This window comes from Pan troglodytes, chromosome 5 (genome assembly GCF_028858775.2).
Source record: "Pan troglodytes isolate AG18354 chromosome 5, NHGRI_mPanTro3-v2.0_pri, whole genome shotgun sequence".
In the NCBI taxonomy this organism is placed as follows: domain Eukaryota; kingdom Metazoa; phylum Chordata; class Mammalia; order Primates; family Hominidae; genus Pan; species Pan troglodytes.
In genome coordinates, this window is record NC_072403.2 from 97,649,801 (window position 1) to 97,671,941 (window position 22,141).

Below are 22,141 nucleotides of genomic sequence, written 5' to 3' on the forward strand. Positions count from 1 at the left end.
GCCGCCAGGAGCCCATTAGAAACACGTGCTCTGAGCCTTCCAATGTCCTACAACTTCCTTCAACGGAAACCCAACGAATCCCAAACCAAGACGACCATCACTGGTTCCCAACATCAACCCGAAGCCGCGGTCGCAGCCCCCAGAAAGCTGCAGCAGCACAATCTCTCCCCTGAACACCGAGGCACCGGCGGCGCCAGGCCACAGGCTCTCCCCGCCCCCCAGCGCCGCCGTCTCCGCCGTGACACATGGCTCTCCGCCCCTGGCGCTCCCCGGGCGCCGACGACCCCCGGCCGCCCGCCCGGCCGAGACGTGACCCGTGGCGCGCTGTGCAGGTCCCCACCCCTTACCCTTCCGTGCAGTGACTGCGACGCCGGCCCGGCAACCCAGCAGCGTGAGGGCGTTCAGCGAACAGCTCAACGCCCGCGGGACCGTGAGCACCGCCCAAGCTCGCCGCACGGCTGCAGGACAAGACCCACTCCTCTCCGCCCACTCCCGCGCCGCGGCGACCGCCACGACAGCACCAACTCTGAAGCCGCTCGCGGTCCGTGCGGGCCACGGGACCGTGGAGGCGCCTCCTCCCAAAGCGCCGCAGACAAAGCTCGAACGGCAGCAGCACATGGAAAGGAGGAAGTGGCGGCGCGGACCGCGGCCTACTCCCAGGCAGCCCCAGTCAACGTGCTCTTCTCCCCATTGGAATCCATTTTCCAGAAAAGCCGGTTTCTACCCGCGCCACCCTCCCCCAGCTCACTCCACAATGTCATGGAGCTCCCCTCCCAGACCCAGGTTCTGGCGGTCGTTACCTCCCCGTTGGGCTGAGGCGGAGAAATCCTGTCCTATGGTATCGGGTTGCGGGAAACGCGTGCTCGCTGCTCCCTGTGTCCGGCGCGAGTGGAGCTGTTGTAAAATGGCGGCCGAAGCTCACGCCGCTGGCAGCAAACCCGATCCAGTTCCACTCGCCTCCGAGCGCGCTCCCGGTGCGCGCGCGCGCCCCCGCGTGACCCCCCCCCCTTCCCTTCCCTTCCCTCCCCTCCCTCGCGCGTCCGCTTCACTCACTCACTCCCTCAGCCCCTGCCCTCCTCCAGCTCCTCCTTCTCCCCCTACCACCACCACCACCACCACTAGCCTCTGTCCGCCTTCTCTCGGCCTTTCTTATTCCCGCCCCCTGCTCCTTTACCCCACTGCTCCCACTCCCCTGTGCGGTCGCTCAGGCACGAGTGGCCGCCTTTCCCCTTCTGGCTCGCACGCTCCCTCACTCCCTCCCTCGCTCGCTCGCTCGCACTCTCGGCCCCGTCCCCCAGTCCCTGCCGAGTCGGCTCCTCTCTTTCTCTCTCCCGCGCTGACGTGACAACGTAGCCTACGCCTCGGGACGCGCGCCCGCGGGCTCCGCCCCCACGCCGCGCCGCCTTCCCCGCTCCTCACCCCTTGGGTTGGGGGTGGGGGAGGCACAAGACCCCGCCCTTCCGCTCCGACGGTGGCGGCCGAGGGGCCGAGACTGAATGAAAGGCCCGCCCCTTCCCCTCCCGACACTCCCCCTCCCTCTCCCCTCCAGGCGGGGCGGGCCGGCTCAGCATGTCCCACTCGTTTTCCTTTGTCAGGAGACTGGCATCTCCCCACCCCGCCCCACCCCACCCCCTCCCCGCGACACCACGCGCACGCCACCCCCACCGAGCTCCCGCCCGCCCCATCCCTGCCCGGTCCGGGGCTGGCGGGGTAGAGTGCTGTGGGCGCTGAGTGCGACTGCCGCTTCCCGGAGGGCACCCACCGGTCTGTGCGCGCCCGGCCCCCGCCCCCGGCTCCGCGGCCGCGTAGCCGTTCCAGGCGGTGTCCACGCCGCTGCCACCGCCCCGCGCTCTCCTCCTCGGGAAGCTGCAGGCGCACGTGTCCCCCGGGGCGGGGCGAGGCAGACAATGGGGCCGCGGGGGAGGGGAGCGGCGCGGAGACCCGCGGACCTTTGGTCCGCGGGACTGGCGGTACTCCAGTGCGAGAGTCGCCCTTGGAGACTCGATCTCCCCCACTGGACAGTGGGCCCTCCTCGCAGCCGCGCGGCTCCGCTTTCACGGGAACCTTCGGCGAAGGGAGGGGCGCCCCAGGCTTGGACGCGGAAACCCCGGCTGCTTTTGAAGGGGGAACGGGGCTGGCTCCAGTGGAGCGAGGAGCGGCTCCTGCCTTGGGATGACACGAAGGCCAGATTTGGAAGCGAAACCGCCCGGTGGTGAAGGGTTGTGCAATACTCCGTTTCAGTCCCTGGCCTTTTAAGCAGTTAAGGGCTTCCTCCTGGCACAGTTTGAGCAACTTGAAACAGCACAAAGCTGCGTGGTTAGAACAACTTTGAGAAAAATGTCTCTGTTTCTTTTTAAAAAACCTTGGCAACTAAATCTTCTGTGAAATGACATTGCCTTTGTAATCGTTTACTAGGTACAAGAAAGACAAGACAAAGGCATTTGAATTACAGACGCGATATGGATACTAATTTTATCCAGGGCAGCTGTAATGAAAAATAGAAACAATGTCCTTTTGATTAAAAAGCTTATTTTTAAGAGCTTACCGGTTCCCCAGATGAGCTCTGTGCTATGATAACAAATCAGTGGTTTGAGGAAAAGTTAGATAAGCACTCTTCAAAGTGCACAAGCACATAAAATGCTAGATTATTTTCATAGCTACTTGGATCAGATATGAAGTATGTTTTAGCCAAAGCACCACATAGCCAACCTGTTTAGTAAGAATTTTAGATCTCCACCACCCCAGATTCCTTACTATCAAACATATGTGGTATTCAGCTGCTTCAGCCATAGGGATTTTTGTTCACAATGCAGAGGTCGTGGTTAATGATATACATGAAAAACAAAATGTTTAATAGAAAACTATGAAAATAAGAGTCATACCATGGATTAAACAAGAATAAAAATTGGCCGGGCGCGGTGGCTCACGCCTGTAATCCCAGCACTTTGGGAGGCCGAGGCGGGCGGATCACAAGGTCAGGAGATCGAGACCATCCTGGCTAACACGGTGAAACCCCGTCTCTACTAAAAATACAAAAAAAATTAGCCAGGCGTGGTGGCGGGCGCCTGTAGTCCCAGCTACCCTGGAGGCTGAGGCAGGAGAATGGCGTTAACCCGGGAGGCGGAGCTTGCAGTGAGCCGAGATCGCGCCACTGCACTCCAGCCAGGACGACAGAGCGAGACTCCGTCTCAAAAAAAAAAGAATAAAAATGAGTCTGAAACATGTAACACTTTGTTTAGACCTTCCTGGGTATTAAAAAAATTTTTTTAAAGTGCCTTAACCTGGGCAAAGCTCCCAAATTAAAATCTCTAGCTGTTCTCTGGCATCTAATTCCTTTCTCTAGCCACGCCCTCAATGTTTATGTGGGCTTTCTGGCACTCCAGATGGGCATTTCAAGAAACTGAGCACGTGATCTTCCCCCAGTCTTCCGTCTACAGAGTTCCCATCTCAATTAACATCCCCCACATGAATTGCTGGAGCGGATCATTCAAGGCACTTCCTTCTCTACACTGCCATATCAGTTAATCAAGTCCTATCAATTCTGTCTCCCAAATATATCTCCATTTATCTCTATGTTGCAACCATCCAGGCAAAGCCACCATCATCTACCACCTGTACTAATGGCATAGCCTCCTGATTCATCCACTCTTACAGCTGTCCTAATCTGTTCAAAGCCCGAGTCATCTGTCTTTCTGTATGACTCTCTGTCTCCTGTGTAGGCTCTCTCCCTCCCTTGACCTTCTCTATCTTAATTGCAAGTAAGATCCTATGGCGTGTCTGCTTAAAACCCTTCATTAGCTTCCAATTACACTTAGAACAACAGCCAAAATCCTTAACTAGATCAACAAAGCTCTCTAAGAACTGTCCCACCTGTCTCCCCAGCTCATCTCAGCCACTTTATGGCTTCAGCCTGGCCTTCCCTTGATTCTGGCATTTCTTTTTATTTGAGACGGAGTCTCGCACTGTCGCCCAGGCTGGAATGCAGTGCGTGATCTCGGCGCAGTGCGTGATCTCGGCTCACTGCAACCTCCGCCTCCCAGGTTCAAGTGATTCTCCTTGCCTCAGCCTCCCAAATACCTGGGATTACAGGCGTCCGCCACCATGGTCGGCTAATTCTTTTGTATTTTTAGTAGAGTTGGGAGTTTCACTATGTTTGCCAGGCTGGTCTCGAACTCCTGACCTCATGATCAGCCCGCCTCAGCCTCCCAAAGTGCTGGGATTACAGGCGTGAGCCACTGCGCCAGGGGTCGTTTTTTGGTTTTTTGTTTGTTTTTGAGACGGAGTCTTGCACTGTTGCCCGGGCTGGAGTGCAGTGGCGGGATCTCGGCACACTGCAACCTCCACCTCCTGGGTTCAAGCGAGTCTCCTGCCTCAGCCTCACGAGTAGCTGGGATTACAAGCACCCACCACCACACCCAGCTAATTTTTGTGTTTTTAGTAGAGACAGAGTTTCACCATGTTGGCCAGGCTGGTCTCGAACTCCTGACCTCAGGTAATCCACCCTCCTCGGCCTCCCAAAGTGCTGGGATTACAGGCGTGACCCACCGCTCCCGACAGAGTATTCATTAGTTTCATTGCTGTCTTTTCGTCCATGTAAGCTTTGAAACAGTGACAAGATGCAGCCCTGTTGAGTTGGCAACTAATGAAAGAGAGGAATGTAGGCAGGCCTGTTTGGATTTTTTACTTATCCAAAATTCTTCCACCCAGTCAATGCCACACTGCCACACTGTTTTTTTTGTTTGTTTGTTTGTTTGTTTTGTTTTGTTTTTTGCATATTTTCTTCTCTTCTTTACTGCATTTTCTAAACTTCCTGCCATTAACATATATTAATTTTATAATGGGCCAGGGAACCCTTCAATTCACAGGGTAAAAATTCACAGCACACCATTACTTTTTCCATAGAACCATAAAAAGCTAGTGTTGAAAGAGACCATGGAAGCCATTCAACCTAATCTTTCCAGTAATCAAGAAAATTTTTGCACTATCTCTCACATCTTTTTTTTTGAGATGGAGTCTTGCTCTGTTGCCCAGGCTAGAGTACGGTGGTGCAATCTCGTCTCACTGCAAGCTCCGCCTCCCAGGTTCACGCCATTCTCCTGCCTCAGCCTCCAGAGTAGCTGGGACTACAGGTGCCCGCCACCACGCCCGGCTAATTTTTTTGTATTTTTAGTAGAGACGGGGTTTCACCGTGTTAGCCAGGATGGTCTCAATCTCCTGACCTCATGATCCGCCCGTCGCAGCCTCCCAAAGTGCTGGGATTACAGGCGTGAGCCACCGCGCCTGGCGGCACTATCTCTCACATCTTATTTTCATAGTAATAAAAAGCCTGCCCTATCAAAAATTAAAAACTTTTGTTCCAAGAAAGACACTGTCTAGAGAATGAAAAGACAAGCCACAGACTAGGGAAAAAAAATAATCTTTGCAAAATACATATCTGATAAAAGGCTGTTATTCAATAAAATATACAAAGAATTCTTAAAACTCAACAATAAGAAAACACACAACCTAATTTAAAAAATTGGCAAAAACGTTGATATCAAGTGTTAGGCAAATAAAAAACAAAAAAATAAAAAATGTTTTTTTGTTTTGTTTTGTTTTGTTTTGTTTTGAGAAGGAGTCTTGCTCTGTCGCCCAGGCTGGCATGCAGTGGCATAATCTTGGCTCACTGCAACCTCCACCTCCTGGGTTCAAGCAATTCTCGTGCCTCAGCCTCCTGAGTAGCTGGGATTACAGGCTTCTGCCACCAGGTCTGGCTAATTTTTGTATTTTCAGTAGAGACAGAGTTTCACCATTTTGGACAGGCTGGTCTAGAACTCCTGACCTCAGTGATCCACCCACCTCAGCCTCCCAAAATGCTGGGATTAAAGGCATGAGCCACCATGCCTGGCAAAAAAAAAAATTTAATGGGCAAAAAATCTAAACACATAGCACACCAAAGAGGATGTACAAATGGTAAATAAGCATATGAAAACATGCTGAATATCATATGTCATCAGGGACTTGCAAATTAAAACAGTGAGAAAATAGCCAAGATATGAAATTAACCCAAGTGTTCATTGATGGATGAATGGATAACAGAAAATGTGGTATATATACACAATGGAATATTATTCAGACATAAAAAAGAACAAAATTCTGTCATTTGCAGCAAGATAAATGGAATCTGGAGACCGTTATGCTAAGTGAAATAAGCCAGACACAGAAAGACAAATATCATATGTTCTCATTCATATGTGGGAGTTTAAAAAGTTCATCTCGTGAAGGTAGAGAACAGAGTGATAGTTACCAAAGTCTGAGGGGAAGGAGGCGTGTTGAAGAGAGGTTCATTAATTGGTACAAACATACAGTTAGATAGAATAAATTCTAGGGTTCGATAGCACAGGAGGGTGACTATAGTTAACAATATGTTGTATATCTCAAAATTACTGGATTTGAAATGTTCCCAACACAAATAAATGATAAATGTTCAAGGTGATGGATATCCTAAATACCCTGAGTTGATCATTACACATTGTAGCATGTATCAAAATACCACATGTACCCTATAAATATGTACAAATATTATATATCAATTTTTTAAAAAAACAGTGAGATACTATTATATACCTATTAGAACGGCCGAAATCCAAACCACTGACAACACTAAATGCTGATGAGGATGTGGAGCAACAGGAACTCACATTCTTTGCTGGTGGGAATGCAAAATGATACAGTCACTTTGGAAGACAGTTTGGCAGCTTTTTGCAAAACTAAACATACTTCTGTCATACAATCCAGCAATCACACTCTTTGGTATTTACTCAAATGTGTTAAAAACATGTCTATCCCAAAACCTGCACACCAATGTTTACAGTAGCTTTATTCACAGTTGCTAAAACTTGGAAGCAACCAAGATGTCCTTCAATAGGTGAATGAATAAACAAACTAATATTTTTTTATTAGTTTGTTTTATTTTAATAAACAAAATATTATTGTTGTTTAGTAAATGGAATATTATTCCATTTGAAGTGTTCCTTTTGAAGTGTTATAGATCCTTTTGAAGCGTTACACAAATGTGGCAGCTGTCTTTAAATAAACCTTTTTTTGTTTGTATTATTAACATAGATAAGACATCGTGTAAAAATGTTTAGGTTTAAGAACTCAGTATTGTATTGATAGATCGGTGGTTTTTGTTTTGGTCCACACATTACAATCACCTAAATAATTCTTTAAAGACCCTTGTGCCTAGGTCCATCTCTGCCCTATTAAGTCGGACTCAGAAGTTTATAGAATGGAATATTATTTGGCACTCTAAAGAAATGACCTACAAAACCACAAAAAGACATGGAGGAATCTTAAGTACTTATTGCTAAGTGAAAGAAGCCAATCAGAAAAGGCTACATACTATATGATTACAATTATATGACATTCTGGAAAAGACAAAAACTATAGAGACAGTAAAAAGATCAGTGGTTAGGCTGGGCATGGTGGCTCATGCTCGTAATCCCAGCACTTTGGGAGGCCGAGGCGGGGTAATAACGAGGTCAGGAGATCGAGACCATCCTGGCTAACATGGTGAAACCCCGTCTCTACTAAAAAATACAAAAAATTAGCCGGGCGTGGTGGCTGGCGCCTGTAGTCGCAGCTACTCGGGAGGCTGAGGCAGGAGAATGGCATGAACCGGGAGGCGGAGGTTGCCATGAGCCGAGATCGTGCCACTGCACTCCAGCCTGGGCAAGAGAGTGAGACTCCGTCTCAGAAAAAAAAAAAAAAAAATCAGTGATTGCCAGGAGCTCGGGGGAAGGGAAGGAGAAATGAATACATTGAACATGGGATTTTTAGGGTTGTGAAATTACTCTATTTGATGCTGTAATGATGAAGACATGTCATTATATATTTGTCAAAACCCATAAAATGTAAAACACAAATAGTGAACCTTAATGTAAACTATACACTTTAGTTAATAATAATGTGTTAGTATTGATTTGTCAATTGTAACAAATGAAGAAATATACAGGACTAATGCAATTTGTTAATAATAGAGGAAATTAGGGGGTGGAGGAGGTGTTGGTGAGAGGGTAAACGGAAATTCTGTACCTTCTTATTTTTCTGTAAATCTAACAGTGAACTAAAATAATTGTTTATTCATTAAAAGAAGGCTGATTTTTTTTTTTTTTTGGGAGATGGACTTTCACTCGTTGCCCAGGCTGGAGTGCAATGGCACGATCTTGGCTCACCACAACCTCTACCTCCTGGGTTCAAGTGATTCTCCTGCCTCAGCCTCCCGTGTAGCTGGGATTACAGGCATGCACCACCACATCCGGCTGATTTTTTTGTATTTTTAGTAGAGACGGGGTTTCTCCATGTTGGTCAGGCTAGCCTCGAACTCCCAACCTCAGGTGATACACCCGCCTCGGCCTCCCAAAGTGTTGGGATTACAGGCGTGAGCGACCACGCCGGGCCTGATGTTTTAAATATACTAGAAATGTTAAACATTCTTGGTATTGGTTTTAGCTTTTTTTTTTTTTTTTTGTAAAGATTAGAAACCCAGTGTCATTTTAGCTTTTTGACTTTTCACTTTTATGATAGAAGGTGACGGATTAAATTACCAGAAGCCACAGAGTATATACCAGTAACTACAAAAAGAACAGGGATAATGTAAACCCAAACAATGGTTTTTATCCAGGTATTCCCATCCTAATCTGAATGGAGTTCCAGAATAAGAGCAATCTTTCGTTGTTCAGATTTCAAGATGATTCATTGCACAAAAAAAGAAAACTATTGTGATAGTTGTTTTCACTGAACATGTCCATCATGGTGTATCTGAAAGCTCTTTTCCAGGGTGACTCCACCCAAAGCTCCTGCTAAGGGAGCAGCCTAGGCTGTCTTACTCTGCAACACCCACTCATCCTTGCCTTGCCACAACTAATTGGACCAGCATCTGGCACCAGAAGATTCCTATAGAAAAAAAAAACCAAAGGTAGAATCAGTGTCATGAGGAGGGAGTTAGAGCTGGGGCTATGAGAGGTCATGTCAAACTAAGTTATAAGACAACAGAAACTATAAATAAGCAGGGCCCAGGATGAATTTGGAGAAGTTAGCAGGAAGCCAGATTATACAGGGAAGTCATTGAAAGATTTCAAATATTTAAAATTAGTGTTTAGGGCAAGGTGTGGTGGCTCACACCTGTAATCCCAGCACTTTGGGTGGCTGAGGCAGATGGATCACTTGAGGCAAGGAGTTCAAGACCAGCCATGGGGAAACCTCGTCTCTACTAAAACTACAAAAATTAGCCGGGTACGGTAGTGTGCGCCTGTAATCCCAGCTACAGGAGAGGCTGAGTCATGAGAACCACTTGAACTAGGGAGGCAGAGGTTGCAGTGAGCCGAGATTGTGCCACTGCACTCCAGCCTGTGCAAAAAGAGTGAGACTTCATCTCAAAAAATAAATAAATAAATAAACATAAGATGAAATAAAATTAGTATTTAGAACTTTAGAAACTGAATAGTGGGATGAGTAGAAGTTAGCTCGGTGGTCCCTCTCCCGTCTCCCTCTCCCTCTCCCTCTCCCGTCTCCCTCTCCCTCTCCCTCTCCCGTCTCCCTCTCCCTCTCCCGTCTCCCTTTCCCTCTCCCGTCTCCCTCTCCCTCTCCCTCTCCCTCTCCCGTCTCCCTCTCCCTCTCCTTTCCACGGTCTCCCTCTCATGCCGGGCCAAAGGTGGACTGTACTGCTGCCATCTTGGCTCGCTGCAGCCTCCCTGCCTGATTCTCCTGCCTCAGCCTGCCGAGTGCCTGCGATTGCAGGCGCGCGCTGCCACGCCTGACTGGTTTTCGTGTTTTTTTGATGGGGACGGGGTTTCGCTGTGTTGGCCGGACTGGTCTCCAGCTCCTAGCCGCGAGTGATCCGCCAGCCTCGGCCTCCCGAGGTGCCGGGATTGCAGACGGAGTCTCATTCACTCAGTGCTCAATGGTGCCCACGCTGGAGTGCAGTGGCGTGATCTCGGCTCGCTACGGCCTCCACCTCCCAGCTGCCTGCCTTGGCCCCCCAAAGTGCCGAGATTGCAGCCTCTGCTCGGCTGCCACCCCGTCTGGGAAGTGAGGAGCGTCTCTGCCTGGCTGCCCATCATCTGGGATGTGAGGAGCCCCTCTGCCTGGCTGCCCAGTCTGGAAAGTGAGGAGCGTCTCTGCCCGGCCACCATCCCACCTGGGAAGTGAGGAGCGTCTCTGCCTGGCTGCCCATCATCTGGGATGTGAGGAGCCCCTCTGCCTGGCTGCCCAGTCTGGAAAGTGAGGAGCGTCTCTGCCCGGCCACCATCCCACCTGGGAAGTGAGGAGCGCCTCTTCCCGGCCGCCATCCCATCTAGGAAGTGAGGAGCGTCTCTGCCCGGCAGCCCATCGTCTGAGATGTGGGGAGCACCTCTGCCCCGCCGCCCCGTCTGGGATGTGAGGAGCGCCTCGGCCCGGCCATGACCCCGTCTGGGAGGTGAGGAGCATCTCTGCCCAGCCGCCCCGTCTGAGAAGTGAGGAGACCCTCCGCCTGGCAACCGCCCCGTCTGAGAAGTGAGGAGCCCCTCCGCCTGGCTGCCACCCCGTCTGGGAAGTGAGGAGCGTCTCTGCCCGGCAGCCACCCCGTCCGGGAGGGAGGTGGGGGTCAGCCCCCCGCCCGGCCAGCCGCCCCGTCCGGGAGGGAGGTGGGGGTCTCAGCCCCCCGCCCGGCCAGCCGCCCCGTCCGGGAGGTGAGGGGCGCCTCTGCCCGGCCGCCCCTACTGGGAAGTGAGGAGCCCCTCTGCCCAGCCAGGAGCCCCTCTGCCCAGCCAGCCGCCCCGTCCGGGAGGGAGGTGGGGGGCTCAGCCCCCCGCCCGGCCAGCCGCCCCGTCCGGGAGGGAGGTGGGGGGCTCAGCCCCCCGCCCGGCCAGCCGCCCCGTCCGGGAGGTGAGGGGCGCCTCTGCCCGGCCGCCCCTACTGGGAAGTGAGGAGCCCCTCTGCCCGGCCAGCCGCCCCGTCCAGGAGGGAGGTGGGGGGCTCAGCCCCCCACCCGGCCAGCCGCTCCGTCCGGGAGGGAGGTGGGGGGGGTCAGCGCCCCCTCCCGGCCAGCCACCCCATCAGGGAGGGAGGTGGGGGGGGTCAGCCCCCCGCCCGGCCAGCCGCCCCGTCCGGGAGGGAGGTGGGACGCTCAGCCCCCCGCCCGGCCAGCCGCCCCGTCCGGGAAGGAGGTGGGGGGGTCAGCCCCACGCCCGGCCAGCCGCCCCGTCCGGGAGGGAGGTGGGGGGATCAGCCCCCCACCCAGCCAGCCGCCCTGTCCGGGAGGGAGATGGGGGGGTCAGCCCCCCGCCTGGCCAGCCACCGGGTCTGGGAGCTGAGGGGCGCCTCTGCCCGGCCGCCCCTACTGGGAAGTGAGGAGCCCCTCTGCCCAGCCAGGAGCCCCTCTGCCCAGCCAGCCGCCCCGTCCGGGAGGGAGGTGGGGGGGTCAGCCCCCCACCCGGCCAGCCGTCCCGTCCGGGAAGGAGGTGGGGGGGTCAGTCCCCCGCCCGGCCAGCCGCTCCGTCCGGGAGGGAGGTGGGGGGGGTCAGCCCCCCCACCCGGCCAGCCGCCCCATCCGGGAGGGAGGTGCGGGACTCAGCCCCACGCCCGGCCAGCCGCCCCGTCTGGGAGGGAGGTGGGGGGGTCAGCCCCCTGCCTGGCCAGCCACCCGGTCCGGGAGCTGAGGGGCGCCTCTGCCCTGCCGCCCCTACTGGGAAGTGAGGAGCCCCTCTGCCCGGCCACCACCCCGTCTGGGAGGTGTACCCAACAGCTCATTGAGAATGGGCCATGATGACGATGGCGGTTTTCTGGAGTAGAAAGGGGGGCAAGGTGGGGAAAAGATTGAGAAATCGGATGGTTGCCGTGTCTGTGTAGAAATAAGTAGACATGGGAGACTTTTCATTTTGTTCTGTACTAAGAAAAATTCTTCTGCCTTGGGATCCTGTTGATCTATGACCTTACCCCCAACCCTGTGCTCTCTGAAACATGTGCTGTGTCCACTCAGGGTTAAATGGATTAAGGGCGGTGCAAGATGTGCTTTGTTAAACAGATGCTTGAAGGCAGCATGCTCGTTAAGAGTCATCACCACTCCCTAATCTCAAGTATCCAGGGACACAAACACTCTGCCTAGGAAAACCAGAGACCTTTGTTCACTTGTTTGTCTGCTGACCTTCCCTCCACTAGTGTCCTGTGACCCTGCCAAATCCCCCTCTGTGAGAAACACCCAAGAATGATCAATAAAAATAAAATTAAATTAAAAAAAAAAAAAAAGAAACTGAATAGTTATTGGAGGTTGAGGACAGAAGTGGCACCAGATGAGGGGTGGCAGTTACTTGGACTAAAGGTGTTGCGAAGGAAATAGAAGTGGGCATATTCACAGTGTATTTTCAAATATAGTTTGCCAAAGATTTAATGATGGACTGAAAGTAGGGAGTAAGGGAGCAATTGGGTGGTTGTTTGTAACACTGACTGAGCTGGAAAGGAAGGGAGAGTAACAGATTTCAAGTTTGTGTCAGTGAGGAAACAATCAGGGAAGTAAAATCACTTTAAGTATTATGAAATAAAGGTTTTATTACAGGAATAAGAATTTATATGAGATGAGAGAAGCTGAGAAAGTAATGATCCAAAAGGGAGACTTGGAGAATGAGCAGTGTCACTAACCAGTCCTTCACAAGGCTGGGTGAATGAGGAGAGCTTACAGGACAATCTGGAAGCCAGCCATGTCTCGTTCCTGGAGTGAGACCATGAAAAGGAACTATCTAGAAGGCTGTTCTTGGCCAGGCATGGTGGCTCACACCTGTAATCTTGGGACTTTGGAAGGCTGAGGCCAGCAGATCGCTTGAGCCCAGGAGTTCAAGACCAGCCTAGGCAACATGGTGAAACCCCCATCTCTACAAAAATTAGCAGGGCAAAGTGGTGCGCACCTGTAGTCTCAGCTACTTGGGAGGCTGAGGTAGGATCACTTGAGCCCAGGAGGTCAAATCTGCCGTGAGCTGAGATTGTACCACTGCACCCCAGGACGACATTTTTGTCTCAAAAAAAAAAAAAAAAAAAAAAAAGGCCGTTTTGTGGCTGGTGGCAGGCCTGTGGTCGCTGTTGGTTACCAGGGTTCACAATTGGGTAAAAAAACTGGCTACAGACCAGGGGAGAGCAAGATGAAGATGAAAACCTACCAGCACTTCTGCATGTGCTTTTCACTACATTTAACCAAGTTCACACATTGCATTTTGTTGTTTCTTCAGTTTCTTCTAAACTAGAATGAAAATGTCCAAAACCATAGCAACTAGCTACATGTGGCCACTTACATTAATTAAAATAGAATAAAGTCGGCCAGGCATGGTGGCTCACGCCTGTAATCCCAGCTCTTTGGGAGGCCGAGGCGGGTGGATCACGAGGTCAGGAGATCGAGATCATCCGGGCTAACATGGTGAAATCCCATCTTTACTAAAAATACAAAAATTAGCCAGTTGTGGTGGTAGGCGCCTGTAGTCCCAGCTACTCGCGAGGCTGAGGCAGGAGAATGGCGTGAACCCGGGAGGCAGAGCTTGCAGTGAGCCGAAATCGAGCCACTGCACTCCAGCCTGGGCAACAGGGCGACCCTCCGCCTTAAAGAAATAAAATAAAACAAAGTCTAAAATTCAGTTCCTCAGCCACACTAGCTACATGTCAAGTGCCCAGTAGCTACATGTGACTTGAGATGAACACATCAATGTAGAACTTTTCCAATCTTTGCAGAAAGTTCTACTTAACATGTTTCCTTAAAATAAATAATACTCCCTCCCTTTATTTGGCTAGATTGAGGTCTTTAATCTAGCACAAAAGGACCCAATTAGAATAGAGCCACTTGAGACTTAACCACTTATATAAATTAATTGCATTATTGTGTCTATTTTTTCAACTCAGCTGATAAAATGTGACTAGTTCTTCTCTCCCTGTATTTGCATAGAGATTAGTGAAGAGATGAAAAGCCAGCAAGAAGCATATGAGGAAATAAAAGTCCTAGATAACTCAATCACAGATTTCTCCAAGAAGACAAGGACAATCATATAGTTTATCAGATTACTAACTTGTATATCTGTAGTCCTACTTTTATTTTCTAATTTTTTGTTATAAAAGATAATACATGCTCCAATAAAAAATTCAACCATTATATAAACATATAAAATAGAAGTAAAAATGTCCTGTAATCTCATTGCCAAATAGAGCTACTATATAAAAATATGTGTATTTCTTTCAGTTTCTTTCTCTCTAGATATTCATATTATTTTCACATGTTTAACAAGAATGGTTTCATATCATACATGTCATCTTATGACTATAAGTAGCTTTTTCACCTAATATGTATATTTGGGCACGTTCTCTTGTCAGTATACTTCATACTTCATATACTTCAATTTTCAATAGTTGCATAGAATTTTACTTTATAGAAGTTTCATAATTTCTATAGCCATACTATTACTGGTTGGATTGGTTTTTTTTTTTAATCCATTACAAACAATCCCATAATAAAAGTCTTTGAGTATTTCTGTTATATAAGCATATTTTGATCTACCTCCTTTTTCATGATCTTGACAATTATTTAAATTTATTGTTAAATTGGCAATTTTATATAGAGGAATTTTCATATAAATAAATGAATAGAACTTTTACAATATTAAATCAGTTGCTAAACTGATTCAATCGTGTGTGTATTTACTTTGTGTAAATGTTGGTTAGGGAAAAGAGTACAAATACAAACCCCAAAGTCTAAAAATGCTCAAAACCCACTCTATAACTGGAAAAGACATACAAGTGTTAAAGTACAGAAAGGGTAGTTACTGGGCAGAAGGAAAATATAGCCTTAGGGATGGGAAGAAATAAAACTGCATGAAAAGGAAATAAAAGTGCCATAGGAGATTTTAATACTGCATTTTACTAGGCTAAGGCTGACAATAAATAAAGAAGGACAATAATATTAAGTAATTTAATTAGTTTAAAGTAGTATTTTATATATATGTTGAACTTGGTATTTTACAGAAAGTACAACTTTTCAAGCATTTAAAGAATACTGACAAAAGGCCGGGCGCGGTGGCTCACGCCTGTAATCCCAGCACTCTGGGAGGCCAAGGCGGATGGATCACAAGGTCAAGAGATCGAGACAATCCTGGCCAACATGGTGAAACCCCGTCTCTATTAAAAGTATAAAAATTACCTGAGCATGGTGGCGGGTGCCTGTTGTCCCAGCTACTCGGGAGGCTGAGGCAGGAGAATCCCTTGAACCCGGGAGGCGGAGGTTGCAGTGAGCCGAGATCACGCCATTGCACTCCAGCCTGGGTGACAGAGCGAGACGCTGTCTCAAAAAAAAAAAAAAAAAAAAAGAATACTGACAAAAATCATGCTCTAGGTCACAAAAAAACCTGCAACAAATTTTTTTTTCTTTTTTTTTTTTTGAGATGGAGTTTTGCTGTTGTTGTCCAGGCTGGAGTGCAATGGCGCCATCTTGGCTCACTGCAACCTCCGCCTCCTGGGTTCAAGCGATTTTCCTGCCTCAGCATCTCGAGCAGCTGGGATTATAGGCGCCCGCCACCACGCCCGGCTAATTCTGTGTATTTTTAGTAGAGACGGAGATTCACCATGTTGGTCAGGCTGGTCTTGAACTCCTTACCTCAGGTGATCCACCCGCCTCGGCCTCTCAAAGTGCTGGGATTACAGGCGTGAGCCACCGCTCACAGCCAACAAATTTTAAAAAGCAAAATTGAATAGCCTAAATCTTCTGAATTCAATTTCATACCTCTACAAATTAACCACAAAAGGTTAGTCAAAAACTATGCCCCAGTTACAATATTTAATTGGATTTTATTTATTTATTTATGTATTTATTTATTTATTTGAGACGGAATCTCGCTCTGTCATCAGGCTGGAGTGCAGTGGCTGGATCTCGGCTCACTTCAACCTCCGCCTCCGGGTTCAAGTGATTCTTTTCAGCCTCCCAAGTAGCTGGGACTACAGGCACGTGCCACCACGCCCAGCTAATTTTTGTATTTTAGTAGAGATGGGGTTTCACCATGTTGGCCAGGATGGTCTCCATCTCTTGACCTCATGACCTGCCCGCCGCGGCCTCTCAGAGTTCTGAGATTACAGGCGTGAGCCACTGAGCCGGGCCCAATTTGATTTTAAAACAAAAATTAAAATAAATTATTCTAAGTATATTTTGGATTAAACAAAAAATTAAAGATCAAAATAGAATTGCAATAAACATTTATTTGGGCTGAATAACAAAAGCTGAGCATTAAAATCAACATTCAACAAGACCAAGGCCAAATATGAGTATCATAATGATAAAATAAACTTCTAGAACACAAAAATAAAACCTGATATTTTATTTTTTTAACTTAAATTATTGCCAGGAACAGTGGCTAGCACCTATAATCTCAGCTACTCGGAAGGCTGAGACAGGAGGATCTCTGGAGCCCAGAAATTCCAGGCTGCAGTGAGCTATGATCTCGAACTGCACTCTAGCCTGGGGAAAAGAGTGAGTTCCATCTCTAAAAACAATTTAATTATTATTGCAATTCTATCATCAAATTATAAATGCCTAAGACTAGCATAGAGGAACACAAATTTCTCAGCACTGTTACCTGCTAGACTCCTCCTGCAGAAATCTGCTGCATGTTTGCCATACTAAACAGATGTTTGCTTTCAATTAAGGCAGTCTGTACTGGGACCTCAAGTCTGAATAGGCATTATCTAGGTGAAGAGGTAGGGAAAGAGGAATCCAGGCTGAAGGAACAACATGTGTCAAAGCAGAGGGGTAAGATAAATATGGGGGCTTCTAGAAATGGAAAAAAGTTCATTGTAGTCAGAATGCAGAGTGGGCAAAAGGCAGGGCTGGGGAAGGAGAACTTGCAAGATGTGATATTGGAGAGGTAATATACCGTCATATTAGGAAACCCTTGCACACCACCTGGAGCTGAGGCTTTCGCACTTTTTTGACCATGACTAAAAGAAAAAGATATATTTCATAATACCACCAGCTTACACATTTCATGTATATGTATATAAGAACTATATTTCATGAGAATACTTTTACTATGTCCAAAGCTCTTTTGTATTTTCTATTGCATGTTCACTTTTACTTTTAAAAAATTCTGTCTGTCTTCTACTAGACTACACTGAGCCTTTGTGTGAATTAGAAATAAGTATTCTCTCTAGGCAGATATAGCTTAGAGATTGTGAAGACCAGGCCTTGAAGGCTGGAAGGGGCAGTGGAAAGTGACTTTATCCAAAAAAGATGCCCCTTCCTCAAGTTGGATGAAGCTCCACATATTTGCCCCCAACATTTGGAGAGCGTGGGGCAAGAGTGCAAATGGAAGCCTACATACCCTTAAGTCTATTTAAAACCGTAGACCAATCTAACCAACCAATAAATAAAATGTGTTCTGGCCGGGCGTGGTGGCTTACAGCTGTAATCCTAGCACTTTGGGAGGCCGAGTCAGGTGGTTCACCTGAGTCAGGAGTTCAAGACCAGCCTGGCTAACATGGTGAAACCCCATCGCTACAAAAACACAAAATATTTGCTGGGCATTATGGCAGGTGCTTGTAATCCCAGCTACTCAGTAGGCTGAGGTGGGAGAATTGCTTGAACCTGGGAGGGGGAGGTTGCAGTGAGCCGAGATGGCACCGTTGCACTCCAGCCTGGATGACAGAGATTCCGTCTCAAAAAAAAAAAAAAAAAAAGGGTTCTACCCTTCTACCTCAACTTACATAACTTCATAGTGACCTCAAAGATTCACGTTTCAATTTAGAATTCTTGGACTCAGAATTCAATGTAGGCACATAACTTCAAGCCTGCTCCCCTTCTTTTCCCACCCTGAATTCCACCCTATCCAAAAAGGGCTTTTTGTCCATTTACATCTGAACACTCTGTCCTACTAATCTCACAGTCCTGGAGAGTAGAAGTCTGAAATCAAAGTTGGTAGAGCCATGCTCCCTCTGAAACCTTTCTTGTCTCTTCTCAGCTTCTGGTGGTATTCAGGCAATCCATGGCATTCCTTAGCTTGCAACTGCATAACTCCAACCTCCACCTTTATCATCACATGATGTTCTTTCTGTGTCTCTGTCTTTTTTATGGCCCTCTGTTATAAAGACTGCAGTCATATTGGATTAGGACCCACCCTACTCCAGCATCACCTCATTTTAACTCACTACATCTGCAATGATCCTATTTCCATTCTGTGGTACTAGGGATTAAGACTTCAACATATCTTTTTTTGGGAAGACATAATTCAACCTATAACAAACTAGTAAATTCTGTATTTGTTGAATGAATGAATGTGATTCAGAACACTGGAGGAGAAATTTGCCTTACTCCAGAGGACACCATACTATTGTAGTGAGAGGGAATGAAAAACAGTGGATACAAATGAAAGCTGGTGTAAGGAAATTGTGTTATCTGACAACATCAAAATTCTCCATGAAGGAGGTAAAATCATATTTTTAGGTGAGGAAAGAATTGGGATAGGGGAGAAAGGAGTGAAGAGATGTGGAGGAGAAAGGAAGTCTGAGGAACGAAAACTGTCAAAGTGGCTGGGCATGGTGGCTCATGCTTGTAATCCCAGCACTTTAGGAGGCTGACACAGATGTATCACGAGGTCAGGAGTTCTAGACCAGCCTGACCAACATGGTGAAACCCTGTCTCTACTAAAAATACAAAAATTAGCCAGGTGTGTTGGCACGTGCCTGTAGTCCCAGCTACTCGGGAGGCTGAGGTGGGAGAATCACTGAACCTGGGAGGTGGAGGTTGCAGTGAGCTGAGACCATGCCATTGCACTCCAGCCTGGGTGACAGAGTGGTACTCCATCTCAAAAAAAAAAAAAGAAAAAAGAAAAAAAAAAGAAAACTGTTAAGGGAAATAATAATTGCCTGTAGTATTGAGAGCCCGGTTGAGTTGGAGACTATAAATTTATGGTGGCATAAGTCTGTGCTGCCATGTGATTTAGGCAGCAAGGCTCAGTAATACTGGCATGTTATTGGGAAAGGCAATTGGTTGAATCAATCCATAGCTGGGGTTTTTCCAGGTAGTGTTACAGACTAACGGGTTCTTCTTGCCCACTGCACAGAAAAGCCAATACAATGAGATAGCAGTGTTGCAGCAGAGAGTTTAATTATAGCAAGGCAACTGAATGGAAGGATGGGAGATATTTCTCAAATCTGACTCCCCAAGAACTCAGAGGCTAGGGTTTTGAAAGATAATTTGGTGGGCTGGGTCTAGGGAATGAATGCTGCTGATTGGTTAGGGATGAAATCATAGGGACATTGAAATTGTCTTTGTGCCCTGAATCAGTTTCTGCATGGGGGGTGTCAGGGAATCACAGGACCCATAGAGTCAGTTCTTTGGCATGGGTCACAGGTACAGTTAGCATCTGTCAGGATGCCAAAGTCTGAAAAATATCTCATAGACCAGTCTTAGATTTTACAATAGTAATGTTATTTATAGGAGCAATTAGGGTTACAAATCTTGTGACCTCCAGCTCTGTAACTCCTGAAGAGTAAACAATTATAGAAAAGCAAGCTAGGGAACAATGGTTTGTTATCGTTTAACTGTATCTACGTCTTCACAGAATTCAGGCCACTCCCATAATTCTAACCTTGTGGACTTTCATTAGCTTTAGGGAGGTAGTTTTGGTTCCTGAACAATAAGGGGTTAGTTTTAAGAAGGGACTGCTGTCATCCTTGCTTTAAACTATAAACTAAAGTCTTCCCATAGTTAGCTTGAACTATGCCTGGGAATGAGCAAGAGTAGTTAGGCCTTGTGAAGTTAGAAGCAAGATAGAGTCAGTTATGTTAGATTTCTCTCATTGTTATAATTTTTGCAAAAGTGATTTCAGTAGTTGCCCAGGAAAGAAGACAGGGTAAGGAAGTTGGGAATATTGCACGAGGAGGGCCACCGATAAACCTCGAAATTAGGCTGGATAGGAAGGGAAATTAAAAACAAGTAGGATTTGATATGAAATGCAGAGGTCCTTAACTTTTCATGCCATAGACACTTTGCCAGTCTGGTGAAGCCTATTGACCCCTTCTCAAAACATATTTAAAAATGCATAAAAGATGCTCTTCAATTTACAATGAGGTTACGTTCCAATAAACCCCATTGAAAATACTGTAAGTTGAAAATGCATTTAATATAACTAACCTACTGAACATCATAGTTTTCTTAGTCTACCTTAAATGTGCTCAGAACACTTACTTTATCTTATAATTAGACAGAATCATCTAACGCAAAGTTAAAATCTTGAATATCTCATATGTTTATTAAATACTGCAGTAAAGTGAAAAACAGAATGGTTGTATGAGTATTTGACCTACAGTTTCTACTGAAAATGTATTGCTTTCACGCCGTTGTAAAGATGAAAAATCATAAGTTGAACCATTGTAAGTTGGGGACCATCTGTATAAGATTACAAATGAAACCCTTTACATTAAAATACAACTATCAAAATATTTAAACAAACCAAAAGTGTCCCATAGTAATATATGTGCTTCTTTGCATTAAATAACAAAATCTGTGACAGGCTTAAAGAGTATCATAATTTCTACATAGAAATAATGTAGAGGTTTACATATTTGTATCTGATCTGAACTGTAAGATATATAAAAATAGCTGTGGGTCTCAGTTCCTCTGGGAAGGTAAGAGCCTAACTCTGGTGGGCAAGTGGGCACCTTGTTCCAGTTTGCAATAATTGCCTTTCTAATTTCATGGACATTAGATGCCACATGGATGAAAGAGGCAAACACCATATCCACATCCCATTCTACCCCAAACTTCAGATCCTGGATGTCCTTTTCTGACATGGCAAGCAGGTCCACAGTCACCAGGAAGGTCTACACCCTTTTTGCTGCCCAAGGAGCCATAATTTTCCATTGCTATCACCAGGAGGTCAGTACCCTTCTGCTCCGACTGCAGAGAAATAAGTTATTACATCTATAGATCTTGCTGCCCCTTTCCACTACCTTACAAATGTTCTTGTAGTCCAGCTACAGGAAGTTCTCATCATAGTTTTCCATGTAGGCATTATCCAGTGTGATCTGAAGGTGGCTCCCTTCTTCAGCTCCACCTCCATGGGGACACTGCTCTGTGTGAGCCCAGTTCAGATCTCAGGCCCGTTAGTGTCCAGAGCCACAGCAACTAGCCGCTAGAGATTGGGGTCAGAAGCAAGGCTTTCCATAGTTGTGCACACATTCCTGATGGTCTCTGCGTGGTACTCGTAAGTTCAGACAAGCCATATTAATTCCAGACTTAATCATCAACATTTCCACCAATCAGGAAACTAGGCCGATAGTACAGATGATGCCAGTGCTCTGGGCTGTGGGGGTGGCCAGTGAGTGTTCAGGCAGCACACATGCTACAGCAGTGTGTCAGCCACCACCGTGGGCAGCTGCTGAGTCTGAAATGAAGGCCCTCCTGGCTTCACTGTGGGGCTTCCACTTGGCTTCTGAGGTCTTTCAGCGTTTTCTGGCTCAGACTACTTGCAAATGCAGAGAGGTCAGGAGCCTAGGGACATTCACTCCTGTCCATTATATATGTTTTATTTCCAGAATGTCTATTTGATTGTTTTCATGTCATCCAAATTATTTTTGATGGTCTTTTATTTCTGTATCATATACCAATGCCTTCCTTTATTTCTTTAAACATTTTAACATACTCATTTTATAATTTTTATTTAAAATTTCTGTATCTGAAGTCCTTGTGAGTCTGGTCTTGAGGTTTGAAGATTTTGCTAATTCTTATTTGTGCTGGCTCAGTTCCTTGCGTGTTTTGGATTTTTTTTTTTTTTTTACTTTTAAATGTTTTTAAGTTGACATATAATTGTACATATTCATGGGGTACATACTGATGTTTCAATATATATAATGTATAGTCATCAGATCAGGGCAATTAGCACATCCACCATCTCAAACATTTATCATTTCTTTGTGTTAGGAACATTCAATATCCTCCTTCATGTTACCTGAAAGTATGTATTATTGTTAACTATAGTCATCCCACAGTGGTGTAGAACACTAGAACTTATTCCTCCTACCCAGCTATAATTTTATATGCTTTTTTTTTTTTTTTTGAGATGGAGTTTCGCTTTTGTTGCCCAGGCTGGAGTGTAGTGGCGCAATC

At 47.0% G+C, this 22,141-nt stretch overlaps 1 protein-coding gene and 1 pseudogene across 12 annotated transcripts in view; both read right to left on the reverse strand.

Annotated features, from left to right (window-relative positions):
• SYNCRIP (synaptotagmin binding cytoplasmic RNA interacting protein) overlaps nucleotides 1–2,137 on the reverse strand; it is a 35,744-nt gene extending 33,607 nt beyond the window's left edge. For 8 of the 12 annotated variants that reach the window (XM_016955969.3, XM_016955967.4, XM_016955966.4 and 5 more), the window contains exon 1: nucleotides 801–941. The gene's annotated coding sequence lies outside the window, so the exon portion shown is untranslated. Of the gene's footprint in view, nucleotides 1–800; nucleotides 942–1,762 lie in introns of those variants that run through there. The other 4 variants (XM_054686142.2, XM_063813259.1, XM_054686141.2 and 1 more) reach the window with 3 other exon arrangements.
• A 10,895-nt stretch (nucleotides 2,138–13,032) lies between these two features.
• Nucleotides 13,033–22,016, reverse strand: LOC743283 (pyruvate kinase PKM-like; annotated as a pseudogene).
• Nucleotides 22,017–22,141: the final 125 nt, after the last annotated feature.